Source organism: Epinephelus fuscoguttatus, linkage group LG1 (genome assembly GCF_011397635.1).
Source record: "Epinephelus fuscoguttatus linkage group LG1, E.fuscoguttatus.final_Chr_v1".
Lineage (NCBI taxonomy): Eukaryota > Metazoa > Chordata > Actinopteri > Perciformes > Serranidae > Epinephelus > Epinephelus fuscoguttatus.
The window spans coordinates 8,449,006-8,464,048 of NC_064752.1; the positions used below are offsets into that span (position 1 = coordinate 8,449,006).

Here is a 15,043-nt window from a genome sequence, read left to right on the forward strand (position 1 = left end):
GAAGTTACTCTGAACAGGTTGTGTCCAGGTGTGCAGCGGTGTTACCTGTCCATTTCATAACCCTGAAGATGTTTAAGTCCTGAGTGGAATCACTGCACCAATAAATCATTAATCACCTCCAAATCTAACCCTCTGCAGCTTCTCCTGATGAAATGTTTTCTCTTCTCCTCTCATGCTGAGCATCCAGCTGACCTACTCCGCTGCTTCTGTGACATTGACATATTTACACTACTGTGTGTTATATTTAAGGTCACTACTGAATCCTCCAGCTTTTTCCACTCATTGAACCACATCATCACACTGAAACCATAGCTACTGCATTTTCAGAGAAATACAGCTCACACATGAGACCTACACACAGGTAATGTGTTATAATGTTTGTACACAGTACTACTGAGTCAGACATCCCTTCACACAGAAAAAAGCCATTGTCTACAGTTTACCACACTTCTAACCAAGGTTGCCAAACGCAGGTGAATTTGACCGGTGGATTTTATTAACCTACCTACCACGGTGTCAGGTAAAAAACTGTAACAAACGACTGACTTGTTCCATGAAACAGTCAACTTAATCACGGAGCGCTTGACCTAAGTAGTGTAGTGTGTCCTCACTGCATCTTTTCGACCAATCCAAGTGAGAGTTTTTCTTTGTCTTCTTGTTTGTGTTTACTGGCAGACCGCAAACCAACCAACCGTCATTAAAGAAGATGATTTTAAATAGGATTTTGTGCAAATTTGCAGGAAAGCCCAATCAGTCTTTTTTCAGCATTGGCAGTGTAAAAGCAAAATCGGGGAGTGCAGCAAAATGCCGCCAACCTACTTTTGTTTCTAGAGAATGCGCCTTTTCGGGGCAATGGGGGGCGTGAGCAAGCAAAACGTGTAGCTCAGCGTGTGACGTAACCAGTGACGTGGGAGGGAAGCCGTGGCTGCTCAGTCCTTCGGCAATTCTCTCATAAGTCGGCCCGTCCCCGTCATCTGACGGTTAATGGCCTCTTTGTTTGCGAGGACAAGGAGGGCGCGCAATTCCTTGTCTCCCCAGTTGCTCATCTGTACAGTGTCTGTCAGGTCTGCGTTTCCCTCTTGCTACTAGCTACTCGCTAATTCCTGCTAACAGCTGTTTCCTGTTTATCTACCTACCTAAACGCTCGCAGTTTGCCGGCAAAACGGCCCAACATTCGCCAAAAATCTGGCAGTGTGAACGGGGCTAAAGATTCACTGCGTTGAGTAGCATTAGCAGTTAACATTAGCATGGGTGTGTTTGTTAGTCTAATTTGACGGTGTATTTTAAGGACAGTGTGGCAACATGTGGCCGATGACACAGAGCCCACACAAACGGAGACAACGCCAGGTCATGAACCAAAAGTAAAAAGGAGATTATTTTAGTGATAAATAATAATTATTGCTTAGGTGTCTGCATTTTTTTGTGCATTTGAAGTGTAAGTCTGTGTGAGGGAGAGAATGAAAAATGATAAGCATTAAATTAAATATTAAACTGACATGAGAACAATGTGTATGAGTTGTTGTTTTTTTCTTTCTTTGTACAGACAAACGTAACACTGAAATTTGTTACACACAAAAGTGTGAAAACAGAATGGCGGCTGGTAAAAACTATGAGTGGCTGGTGGAATTTAAAACCGAAATAGTTCATGTCCAACACTGTGTCTAACCTCCCTCCCACCGAATGTTCTCTTTGAGGGCTAAAATAATGAATATTTCTGTTACCAATGCGTCTTTTTTGTTTCCTTTTCTTCAAAAAAAAAGGTCAATCATTGAAATTTATTATTTCAAAAAACATCAATTACAATTTCTCATTGCCCAAGGTGATGTCTGTCCTATTAATCAAATCTAATTGTGAATGTCTGAATGGTGCAGAATCAAAAATGCTGCTAAAAGTACAGAATGTGTAAACCTTTAAATAAAAAGCAGCTGTATTGCATAACTGAGTCATGCTGTGTGCTTTGTATTCCTCCCTCTATTTGTGTCACAGTTTGAGTGCGATATTTTGAATGTATTATTAACAGCTTAGTAGTTTAAGAAACGGAAAAAGCCAGTCATCGGATCAGTATGTCTACAGGCAGATATTCAAGGTTACATTAATGACAATTAATAAACTAATCATTTATCTTTTCTTCCCTTTATAGATTTTTGGGGTCAACCGGTTGGTTATAATATGAATATGGAGAATAACAAGATGCAACTGATGCCCTCAAATGTAAAAAGCTCCCACCATGTAAACAACCACTTGATTATGTCTTTAATTTGTTGTGCTTGAGATCTGTACACTTACTTAATAAGATTATTCTTAAGTACATATAATGCAGCCGGCAATTTACCTGACTCATCTAACCTAATCCACAGAAGACAAAACAGACTCAATTGAAAGATGCCGTGTGTGTGTTCACAAGCTTTTACATTAATAAAATTATATGGGGCATTTTCAGGTGAGCTTTACCGAGCACAGTTATCGCAGAGGTACTGTACCTGAACTTGACTTACACTCCAGTGTAAACGTAAAGCTGCCGTCTCAGCGTAACACACAAACCAAGAGAGGAATAAAAGAGGAGAGCTTTCCATCCCAGCTAACTGAGACGCTGATTGACACTAATTGAGACACTAAACTGAGATTCACCCAGACTGCTTAAAACAAAATTCTTCCGTCTCCACCCACAGAAGTGACAAATTGAAGATGAAAAAAAAAAAAAAAAGCGCACACACACACACACACACACACACACACACACACACACACACACACACACAAACCGTCTTCTTAACAGCGGTGAGTGTGTGGAAAGTTCTGCTCTCTCATCCTACTCGCTTCTTCTTTTGGTAGAAAACAAAACATCACAGCCAGGCTGGGTGAAACACACTGTGTGAACCTTGTGTCATCTTACTGTATTTCTAGGTATTAAAGTTCACTTTTTTCACAGTCACCTTCCACCGCCGACACTTAAAGCTGAACACCGAGCCTGTGAGTCTGTAGTGAACGGCTGGTGAGTGAGTGAGTGAGTGAGTGAGTGATCACCACATGCACGCACCTGCTCTTGTGTTTGTAAAGCCCTTAGGTTATTATTATCTACATTTTTGTAGCTTCATTTGGAACAACTGAATTATGACAGAGATTTTACTCAAACTACAGCAGTTGTTCAGTTTTCTGGTTGATTAAACGCATCACTTTGATTCAATGCAGCATCATATTTGTGAAGATCTGGGAGGCAACCTGAGAAACGAAAGGTGTTTGATGCAATTGTTTGCCTCTAATTATTGGTTTGATCATCTTTTTGAGACCCACTAGACACATCAAGCATATTTACTGCAACGTGGGAAGTTTTGTCATGCACCGATCGTGAAACTCTGGGCCGATACTGATGTTTAAAATAACAAATTCTCTAGCCAGTGCTGATGCTTGTTTTTGTCATTTATTTCCCTTTCTGTGGCAGGGAAACTGAGAAATCTTTAGAAAAAAAAATAACTGTTTTAAAGTAATTCAGTCCATCATAACACAATCTTTAAATTAGCATAATTATAATCATGCAAATTTATGAAACAAATCTTTTTAACAAGAAAAACATACTTTACAAAAATAACTACCCCAAAAGCCATTTTACTATAAATCGTAACTCCCTAATATCTATTTTACATTGTAGTGAAAACATCGACATATTTCTCCTTCAAACAATTATATTTATTCAAGCTTCTCACCCAGAAACTAAATTTCACAAGAGCACATTTCGACACATCATGACACATTATAATTTACTTTTGCCCTATTCTCATTTTTACTAAATAGAGCTTGAATGCATCATAATATAAGTCAGTGCAACCTTCACTGGCTGTTAGTTGCAGCAAAGATACTCCATGACAACAGATAACACATTACAAGCTGCGCCAGTGGTACGAAATCGTATGCAATTCCAGTCTCCTCATTGGACATGGTTCTATCTCCCCGACATCCCCCCACCTTGTTTGGAAGTGAAGTGAACATCTTGTGAATGGATGAAAGCAGATTCAAAACAGCTCTGTAAACAGTACAAATTTAACGTTTGTTCCTTATTTTGCTGCTCGTTTTTATCTGCTAGCTTAACGTCTGATATCAATCAAATGTAAGATCATGTCAGCTGTTGCCAGATCTCACGTGGGTGTTGCTACAACAGGACAAATTTAATTTTCTTAATTTTCTCCTGATTTGTGTGTCTGAAAAAATGCTATTTCAATGTCAGAATGTTTACAAGGGTTGGGGCTCGTCAGAAATGGGCCCAATATTCACACAAGAGACTATGGGGCGAAGGAAACGGTCATAATACATACTCGAGTTCAAGTTTCCCACTGGTATGAATGGACTCAGGGCCGCTGTTAGTCTCCTAAGGGGGTGAAGCAGTGGTGAAACCCACAATGACACAGACACAGGAAATGAATCTGAAGTCAGCCACCGGCTGCTAACAGCTAATAGCTAATTTCAACACATTTATTGTTCACATGTAGCTTTATCAGGGAAAAATTTTGGTGCATCCCCTGATGCAATATGCAACTCAATAGTGAGTTTACCTTTTCTTTTCATCCCAAAGGCATTTTTGTATTGTCACCACGACAACAGGATGCCATTGGTCTTGGGGCCTGCTATTCTGCTTGTGCGAAACTGATGTGACACAACGGAAAAACATCTGCCACAGCCAACAGTAAGTCATCTTACTTGCTGATAGGCTGATGGCAGCCAACACAGAGGATATTGGCTGATACAGGTGTGCTGCGGATACATCTGTGCGTCCCTAGGAAAGTTACATGGAGAGTTGTAAATGTATTAGTCACCCTGTTGCCTTTTAATGTTTTAAAAGGATAAATGCATTTGCCATGCATCCTCTTTTATTAAAGCAAAAGTTCTTCTAAATAAAAAATGAAGCATTATTTCTACCAACAATTTCTTGATGATGTCTTTTTGGTTCATTCACTGACAATACACATCAAGCAGGTTTTGAGTATGTCATGCATTTACACTGGAAAATTCACTATACTTTAAACTCAGTCAATATGAACATGAAAATAACTCAACTTTTGAGTATGTTGTTGATGTGATGCACAAAGGAAATAAAGGAGCTAATCACAACTGCAGACAATTAAATCAGTGGGTGGAGATGAAACAGCTCGAGGAGCACCTCAGAAACCAAAAAATAACTTGAAAAAACATTCTGCCGACTCTTTGATAAGTTTAATTTGAAGTGTCCTTCATAAGTCGCAGTTTGATTGACATCCAGTTGATGTCAGTTCGTGTGTAATGTGGAATTGGGGCACAGCTACAGTGTCATTCTTTTCTTAAATATCAAAAAGTCTAATCTGAGAATGGCTGTGATTAGTTATCCACTGTGCAAACAGAGTACACGTACGAAACCTGCAGCCAATTTTGATTAATATTAGGTTGCATTAAATTATTTATAAGACAGATGAAGACGTTTGCTGTTAGGATTAGTCATGAAAAAGCAAACTGTGGTTGTTATTGTTTCCTATAAAGCGATTAAACAGTCTATATGCTTCCACCAAGCCCTCATCAACAGCTCAGGGCTCTGAAGCCACTTTGACACAGTGGTAAAACAATGGAAATTATAACTTCCGGGTCCATCACACTGGGCCCAAAATGACTTTTTCCCTTGAGACCTACATTGTGAATCAGCAAATACATTTTCTTAACGTCACAGCCCCCTCTAAATGACTCACTAACACTATTGGGATTTGATCCATCTGGTCCAATAACATTTCAAACGTCCAGAAGAGCAGCATGATTTAATCATTTTATCCCCATTTAATTTAGCGTAAGGCCAAACCAGAAGTTAGCCACCTGGCTGGCGGAGGTCTCTATTGCGCTTGCTGTATGGACCCATGATGCAGGAGAGTCAGGTAATTTTATACCTGAGATGTCAACATTTTTGGCTCCATGCGCCAATGAGAAACTTTTTTAGGAATGAACGTAGCCCCACCTCTGACACTGTATACAGTTCTCTTTATACATCCATGGGTGCAGCGTGCCTATTGCTGTAATTGCTGCTAAAAAAATAACTGTCCATAACTTCTGTCATCATTTTGAGGCTGAAAGGAGCAGTTCTCATGTCACTGAAATACTGCCGCGTGAGTGAAGTAATCAACAAATATGTTGTTTGGTGCAAAAACACTATCAGTGGTCACTTTATGAGGTAAAGTTATAAAATCTAAAGCAACACAATACAAAAGCTCAGCTGTGAATTCTACCTTTACAAAGCTGATAATGTTCAGTTTTCATTGATACTGTCAGAGAGGTGGCAATTTAGCTAAATGTTTATCATATTGTGGTGTGTCGCAGCACCAGGTGCTCCAGCTTCCTCCCACAGTCCAAAGACATGCAGGTTAACTGGTGACTCTAAATCGTCCATAGGTGTGAATGTGAGTGTGAATGGTTGTCTATATCTATGTGTCAGCCCTGCGATAGTCTGGTGACCTGTCCAGGGTCCATCCCACCTCTTGTCCAATGTCAGCTGGGATAGGCTCCAAAAGGAATGAATGAATGAATGAATGAACACTGTAGTGAAGACTGGGAGGTGTTTCTGTTGTTTTAAAAACACAAAGATTATTAGAAACACCTTTAAATATCAATTCCAGTACACCACAACCAACTACAAGCCTAATAATAAACAGAGATAAATGAAAACTTCTCTGATAATGTCTACAAAAACTGATAAAACCTTCCCAAATGTGGAATCTGTGGCAGTTCCGCTGTGCTGGATGATACTGAAATACATGGGTGTTCCTAATAAAGTGGCCAGGAAGTGTGGTGTCACTGCTTATCTGTCCTGATTTATTATTAAACACCACATTCCACACATGTTTGCGCTTGCATTTATCTACAACAGGTGGATCACTGAAATCTTGTGTCGCACTGTCGCCTCGAGTTAAAACATTACGCTGACACAAAGGGGTCGTCTGCACCCTGTGATTATCACAAAAGGTTTGTAGAAACGCACAGGAAGTTGGCTTCGAACTTTACCTGTTCAAAAATGGGTATTAATTGTCAGATGTAAACAAAAATGACCACATATTACTACTGGAAACACATCGTTATTATTACCAAATAAATTATCAGAGGTGTAAAGGTGTGGTGTCACGGAAAGGTCACGCTGAATGACAACACTTGCTGGTATTTATCGCTCCATTGTTTTCTGTACAAACAGCAGCTGACACGTATTTATCCTTCATCAGTACGAACATAAAACCACAAATCATTTGGCAAGTTATTGTACTTAGCATGCTGTGACATATTCAAATTAGGGATATGTCAACTAGTCATTTAAACATTGCTATCCTTGGAAGTCAGCACCGGAAATACAGGTTGGTTAAACTTATTTAAATTATTATGATTTAGTGCAGTTGTGTTCGCCCAATAAAAAAAGACTTATTTTCCTGAAGAATAATATTTTCAATAGATGTTATCTGTTAACTCTAATTTAGTGAATTGTTATCATGTTTTGATAAAGCGATAAAGATACTGTGCCTTGATCACCGTGCCTGATGCAAAGTTTAAATTTGACTTGGTTAAACGTGATTAACTATTTGAAATGGCTCTTATATTAAATGCAATATTTGTCTCAGACAGTGTCTCAGTTTACAGATGAAGCTGTCCTCAATTTTGGCTGTTTTCTCTGTGTTGTCTGACTCTTACTCGACTAGTCGACGAGTCTAAGTTTTAACTTCCATTTAAACGCCAGGTAAACTAGTCGTTAGGAACATTCCTACAACAAATGCACACTGCTGTCTCCACTCCTGCTTCAACAGTCAGCTGTCTCAACAACTGAGAAGGAGGCAAAAGTTGTTGTTTTTTCCTCGCCCAAGCAACTTCTCTTGATGATGGAGTCAAAGTGCAGCCGCAGTTCTGCAGGCAGGCCGTAAAAAGTGGCACAAAGAGTGAAATAAGTAGTCAGACACTTTCAGATTCTTCAGATAGCCTGGGCTGCATGTCACCAACACAACGTCCACATGCAAACAACACAACAACACCAAGGCAAACCGGGGCGCCTTGTCCCCTGTGAGGTGGGTCAATGTACTGCCTGGTGATCACACCCTGAGGAGAACTGAACCAGCAACCTTTAAAGCGATGAGAAGAAATAAAGACATCGTCATGTGCAGCTGCAGAGCCTTGTGCCAAATACAGATTTAAGGGGAAATATGTGGAGGACAGAGTCATCACTGTGAAGTCTGAATATAATAGGAAAACTTGTTTTTCATATTTAAACATTAAATGCAAATAAAGTCAGAGCTCAGTGATTGGAGTTAGCTCTTGGCACACCCTTTTGTCTGTTGCCCAGAGGGGTGTCACACCTGGCCAGGTGAAAGCATGTGGATAGACGGACCAACACCACCACTACACAACTCCACATACATGCATGACTCATTGTGTGCCCGCACACACACCTGGCTGCTACAGCTACACACGTTTCAAGAGGCTAACAGGCTAACAACCTAGCTTACACCTCTTTGAGGTTTTGGCTATATAATCAATGCTAGCAGACGCAGGGGCTAACAGGCAGCAGCTAGCTTGAATGTTGCAAGCCGCTGGATTGCCACAAGTTGGGAAGAGCGAGCTGGGAGGAAATAAAAAGAAGTTCCCGGCGAGCAGAAAGCGGGATGAAAAACACACAACACACACGGACAGAGAGAAGGAGACACTGTGTCCTATTTCATGTTAGCACCCCGCTGCTACCGAGCTAGCTTTCTCCGCTAGCTCTGTAATGTCACTGCATCGCTGTTGTAAATACATTATAACAGCCCCTCTCCTTTACACGTGTGGACAGCCTCTAAAAACTCCTTCTCGGGGACATCTCTCCACCGAAAAACCCTCCCCGGCGGACTGCTCACCTGCTCCGGACACCGGACACACGCTCTCACCGGCGAGACATCACCCCGGTTAGCCCGAAAAAACACTGGCGCTTTTTATTTCCAAGGACACAAAATCGCCATGACAGTTTAGAAAAATGCATAAAAAATTAGCAGGCAGGGGAGGGAGGGGAGAGAGGAGAGAGATGGGGAGGTGAGGGGAGGAAGGAGGGAGGGGAGAGGAAAGAGGAGGAGGAGGGATGAAGAGAGGAGGAGGAGTGGAACTCTGTGCAATATCTATTTAATCCACATAAAGCTCGCAGCTCCGCGGAGTTTATTCAGTCTGGATGCCGGAGTCCTGCACTGTTTGGCCACCACAGTCCAGTCTAGACACACACACACACACGTCTCCACAAAGACAAGCCGCATCCAAAAGTTAAAGGGCGCTTCTTACCTAAAATGGCCACTGCAGCAGCCAAAACACAAACAGCTTTTTTTTTATTTGGTGGAAGTTTAGCGGCAGCGGCAGCAGCAGCGGCGGCGGCGGCGGTGTGGCTGCTGCAGCCAGCCTAACCTTACACCATTTGGACCCAGCAGCAGCTCAGCGTTTCAGATTTTTCCATTGGCTGCAGCCTAGCGCAGCTGGCTCCGTGCATATTTCCATTGGCCCTGCAGCTGTCAAGCAAAGCAAACCCGAAGCGAGTCTCTCCCGGGTTTGTCTGAGAGCTATCGCGGCAGCCCCAGGCAACACCATTGTGTATTGTGTGCGTTTTTTCTCTCCCTTCCTGGTGCTTCGCATTGATGTGAGCCTCGCTTGCCTGTTGTTTATTCTAGGTGGTGGTGTTGTTCTGTTGTTGTCCTTACCGCAGACTTGCAGGGAAATCCTTCTCGTACCGGGGGGGAAGCTTCCCACCGCACCGCGCCGCACCGCACCGCCCGGCTGGCTGGCTCCTGCTGTCATTGAAGGAAAGGGGGGAGAGAAAAAACAAGAGGGGAGCGTTCAGCTTTCAGCTTTCAACCCCCCCGATGCAACAAAACGAAGGGGTTTACATTTCTCCTCTGCTGGCTGCATCCACCAATCATGTCGCCTTTTACTCCTCCATCATTACCGGGTTTGAAGGGCGGAAGAAAAGAAATAAGACATTCCACGTCTTTTGCAGATCAGGTTGCGTTTCCCGGATGTTCCGTGTGTTTGGTGGACTTACAATGTGAGCTGCTGTGTTTATTTAAAGGACATGCAATGTGCGCTTGTGTTCAGGGGTCTCTGGTGCTCTAATGCTGAGGAGGATTTGTTCCCTTTGAGGACACACGACTTGTCTCCGTGCCCAACTTCACCTGGAGTCCTCTCTGCTCCACCATCCACTCACTGCTGTCTGTATTTGGAAGAGTTAAAGTCACATTTTTATAAAACATTAATAAAAATAGCAGCATCCATTCATACCTAGCTGAGACACCACACCCTATGGCAACATCTGACCACAGAGTGACCAATCGAAACTTCACAGGCTACTGTGGTCAAGGCAAACTGGGAAGTTGTGGCCAGGACATGTTTGACTCCAGGCATCTTTGTGTCTGTGGTATAAATGTGTCACAAATATGGAAGCACACAGCGGATAAATATCTGTAGGCTTGATGCTCCTGTAAACAAATATATAGTTTAAAAGTGGAAAAAGCAGTCGAGATCCATTTGCTAGATTTTTCTGGAGCTTTCAGTCACATCACGTTTGTAATCTGTGGACGGACCTTGCTCAGGTGTCGTGCAGGCTCAGTGCTCTGGCTGTTAATTCATCCGTTATTAATGAACTGTCATCCTGCTGCAGTGACGTACAGGTGACACTCCAAGGTGTGTCGGTGCACTGTGACATCACCGTGTTTACAGGTGCAACAGAGCACACCTGTGACCACACCAAAACATAATTTGAACCCAGGTGGCCTTTTTTAGAGACACTCTCCTCATGTTTTAAAGACGTACAAGTAACCTTTAAAGCAGGGGTGTCAAAAAATAAGTCTCATTTCCACCAAACACTTTCGGTGTGGTACCTTTGGAACCAAAAGTAACCCTTCAGACATGGTACCTAGACCCTAGTCTGTTTAGCATTTCCCCCTCAAACTACTCTTTCATGTGGATGGGGTTGTTGTCACTCACTGTATTTCCTTCTTTATCAGTCTGCATCTCGTTTATTGTCCACAGAACGAGGCTGCACGCTGACATTTTCGGAACAAAATAAAAACAGGATGCAGTGAGATGGGATATTTATAAAAAAAAAAAAAAAAAACAGGTTTGTGCATTTAGTCCTGCTCAGACTGATATTTTTAAACACTTATGACTAAAATATCCACTCATTACTGAAAGTCTGTGTCATCCAAGAGAGACAAAAAAACTAAAGTAATGGTCAAAGTTGTCACGGTGAAATTTAAGGTGTGCTGATGGATTCACGTCGTCAACTCATACATTGAGTAACATTACAAGTTAACATTCCACCTTAAAAGTTGGCAGTCGGCCCAGTGAATCAAGTTGCTTTGACTCCAGCTGCTGTGAGAGGCAGCAAAACATCCTTTCATGTTATAGTTACAGTTTACTAATAAAACTCTCCACAGTATGAACAGTGGTCACATGAGCCTCAAAACCAGACACAACTCAGCCCTGAGCAGAGTGACTGTCCTCTACTGACCAATCAGACTGCAGTGTTCACAGCTCCACCTTTTAGTACCAGATCTGTGTGCTAGGTACCCCAACAGAGGGGGGACCAAACATGGGGACGGTACAGAGCGGTTCTGTTGGTACCATCCACAACTTTTCACAGTGGAAACATAAAGAAAGCGTACCGACCTGAACTGTAACGTACTGCTCGGTTATAGAGCCCAAATTGATCTGAAATGGGCCAGAGCAGTGAAAGCATTGCATAACCTATAAATAACCACCCCCAAATGTTCCCTTCCTTCAGTATGAAGAAGTACACTGTGAAAATGTTAATTTACAAAACAGACGGTAAAGAGTCTGAGATGTCATAAGTAAAATAATTGCAGTCTCAGCAATATGTCTCAGTTTTTCCACATTCAGTCTCACTGTCATTACATGTGCATTTTTCCATACATTCCCACCCATGTGCAGTCCTCCACACCAAAGTGGAAGCTACTGAAGAAGCACATTAACTTGTCCCCGGCCTTGCAGACCATTTACAAATCCTAAGTCTTGGCAGTGCCGTAGCATCAGAGTTCCATCAATATATTTTTAGGACAGTGGTTCCCACCTGCTGAGTCACGGTCCCATTTTGAATGAACCGCAAGTGACTCACAAATGTGTCAAGTTTGTAAAAAACACACTTTATTTTTAAGTCCAGTGGATTTCCAGCCCAGAGCATTTATTTTAAAGTGCTGTTTTCTGCCACACTCACAGAGAGATACTTGACAGAGACAGCAAACTAGCTTAATGACATGGCCAAACACAAGTATGACACTAAATGTATTGAACTGTGGGACCTTGAACTAATGACTAAGGAGAAATCTGGCACCAGTGGCTGGACCTGTTGGGAACCACTGTTTTAACATATTAGTGTGATACTGTCACAAACAGGCTGCATAAATCTGAGTAGGGAGTCCACACAAAAGATTTAGTTAAAACAAGCATCATTTATTAAACTAAGAGTAACTCAAACAATAGAGTGTGCAGGTCAGAAAGTCAGCAATGAAAGCCAAGCGCGGATGTGTTTCAGGTGTGCCGCAAAGGTGTTGAAGGTGCAACACCAAAAAGCAAGGATGCAGAGTGGACGAAGAAAGCGTGTGGAAACATGAGGCAGCTTTTGTAGCCTGGAAGGCCCAGGTCAAGGCAAAGACCCTCTCATGTCAGCCAACTGCCTGATGAGGTTGGCCAGAACATCCTCCAAGACAGTGGGAGGGGCGTCACAATACAGATTCTTTTGTACTGAAGCTGCTGATTGACAATATTTTGTACAATCTTCACTATCTTTAAATATGATCACATTAAGTATTCATTGCTATTTCAGAGAGCTGTACTCTGGTCAGGGTGGAAAAGCTGTTAAACTTGCTCCTAAAACCTGACACCTCTCAGCCTTCACAAGTGCATCAATATCAGCTGTGCAAAGTCATCCAGTGGGCTGGATTGGACCCTTTAGTAGGCCGGTTGTGACCCACAAGCTTTATGTTTTGTGTTTAATATGGTTTTTCAAAGCACTCCTACTCCTCTCTCTAATTTAAAGAAATCCAGAACCTTTAATGTGCAAATACTGTTCATTTTAAAAGTTTCCTGCTGGATGCAAGCTCTCTCCTTCTTCACTGTAAAGACCGTTCTCTGTGTTTGTGCACTGTAGGCGTCAGGGTTTCCATATCGCTCCTGGGTAAGTTGCACACTGGATTAAGATTGGCTTCCAAACTAGTTGAAGTGTCAAAAAAACATGCTCATACACGTGTTAAACTCAGATTTCGTCAGCAAAGAGTAACTGTCAAACCTTCAGGAGATGAATGTGAACACAAACTCTGTACATACCTCGTTCTGCACAGTGAAGCTCAAAGACAGATAAACTGACAATAAGCAAAGCTCATTTTTGAGCAGGGAGAGAGTTTGAAGGTAAACTTCAGTATTTTTAAACTGGGACCCTATTTTATCATGTTTATCTGTCTAAGTGTGTCGTGAGAACAACAGTTTTTGAAATCCAGTATTGAGCGACAACAGCAGCAGAACAGGTTGCAATGGAACCACTCAGGGCAATTGGCCCTGTCAGTTTACGTCCACTTAAAGTGCTTGTTTTTGTAACTGACAGGCTCAGATGGTTATTTTCAGTGTCTGACAACATTATGAAAAGCATCCCTACAAAGAAATGAATATGTTTCTTTACCTTTTGCCTGATCTGGTCTGTTTGTTATTGTGTGTAATCAAGTCTCATTCTGAAATCTTTCAGGTTTTTCCACATTGTCAAAATCAGCTATGTATTCAGCCGTGACAATGAAAATGTTTCGCTTAACTAGGCTAGTCTTGTACTCCAACAAAACACACTCTTCCAGGCACTCCTCTCTCCAACTCTCACTAACGTTTCCACCATTGTCCTCCTACAACAAGGCACCTATTGCAAGATTTCAGAGCGAGACTTCTTGAGCGAGACTAGGTTACACACCATAACAAACACAACAGATTGAGCCAAAGGTAAAGCAAAATGTTAATTTCTCTGTAGGGTTCCTTTCCATAATGTTGCCTGACACAAAACATAACAATCTGAGCCTGTGAGTGGCAGAAACAAGCACTTTTAGTGGATGTAAATTGATAGTGCTAACATGCTTAGGGTAGTTACACTGCAGCCTGTTTCACCGCTGATCACTGCAGCGCTCTCTCTCAATACTCAACTGATTTAACAAATAGTTGTCTTCATTGGTCACTTAGAGACAAAACATTAGAAAATAGAGTCAAGGCTAAAAAATACCAAAATTTCCTCTTTACTACTCTTTGAAAAAGTTAAAAGATCGAGATTCAAAGTTCAAAAACTTTTAAAAGTCCTGAAAGTGCTTTGGATAAAACTATAACAGAGCTCTCATATCAACACATCCATCTCCATGGCAACTAAGCAAACTACAGCCACCGATAAGGACCATGTGACATGATTAAAAATGGACCTTTAGTTGGGACTGCTTTGTCAAAATGTGAACATGCATTAACTGAATGCATCGACAGGCTTATATCCAACCTGCGAGATGTTATGTCTATGCTATCATACACAGAGCGCTGACTCACACCAGACAATTATTAACACAAACTACAAAAGCAGCCTTGTTCTTCAACAGTCATGTGACGTCAGTTATGCTCAGGTCAGATCAATCAATTTGTTTTTTTCACAGGTTGAAATTTATTAACAAGTCCCAAGCTGTGTTGAGGTCCACAGTAAAGAGACCAAAATACTACATCCTCTTATAGATATATATCCTCTTATCTGCAGTGCTATTGATCAATATACCGTAGATTGTTTTGGTGTGAGTTGCTGAATGTTGGAGATATCAGCTGTAGAGGTGTCTGCCTTCTCTCCAGCATAATGAAACTAGATGACAGTCAGCTTGTGGTGCTCAAAGTACCAAAAATACATTAGAAAAACTCAACAGCGATGTCTCTTTCCAGAAATCATGACCTGGTTACTCAAGATAATCCACAGACCTTGAGGGACAAATAAAGGGTGCTGCACTGGGTTAAGGCAATGTGTAGTTAGTTATAAAGA

At 41.8% G+C, this 15,043-nt stretch overlaps 1 protein-coding gene across 5 annotated transcripts in view; it reads right to left on the reverse strand.

Moving 5' to 3' along the window:
• Window positions 1-9,934, reverse strand: part of chd6 (chromodomain helicase DNA binding protein 6) — a 161,450-nt gene extending 151,516 nt beyond the window's left edge. For 3 of the 5 annotated variants that reach the window (XM_049597135.1, XM_049597054.1, XM_049596808.1), the window contains exon 1: window positions 8,871-9,007. The gene's annotated coding sequence lies outside the window, so the exon portion shown is untranslated. Of the gene's footprint in view, window positions 1-8,870; window positions 9,008-9,282; window positions 9,356-9,692 lie in introns of those variants that run through there. The other 2 variants (XM_049596903.1, XM_049596982.1) reach the window with 2 other exon arrangements.
• Between the last annotated feature and the right edge of the window lie 5,109 nt (window positions 9,935-15,043).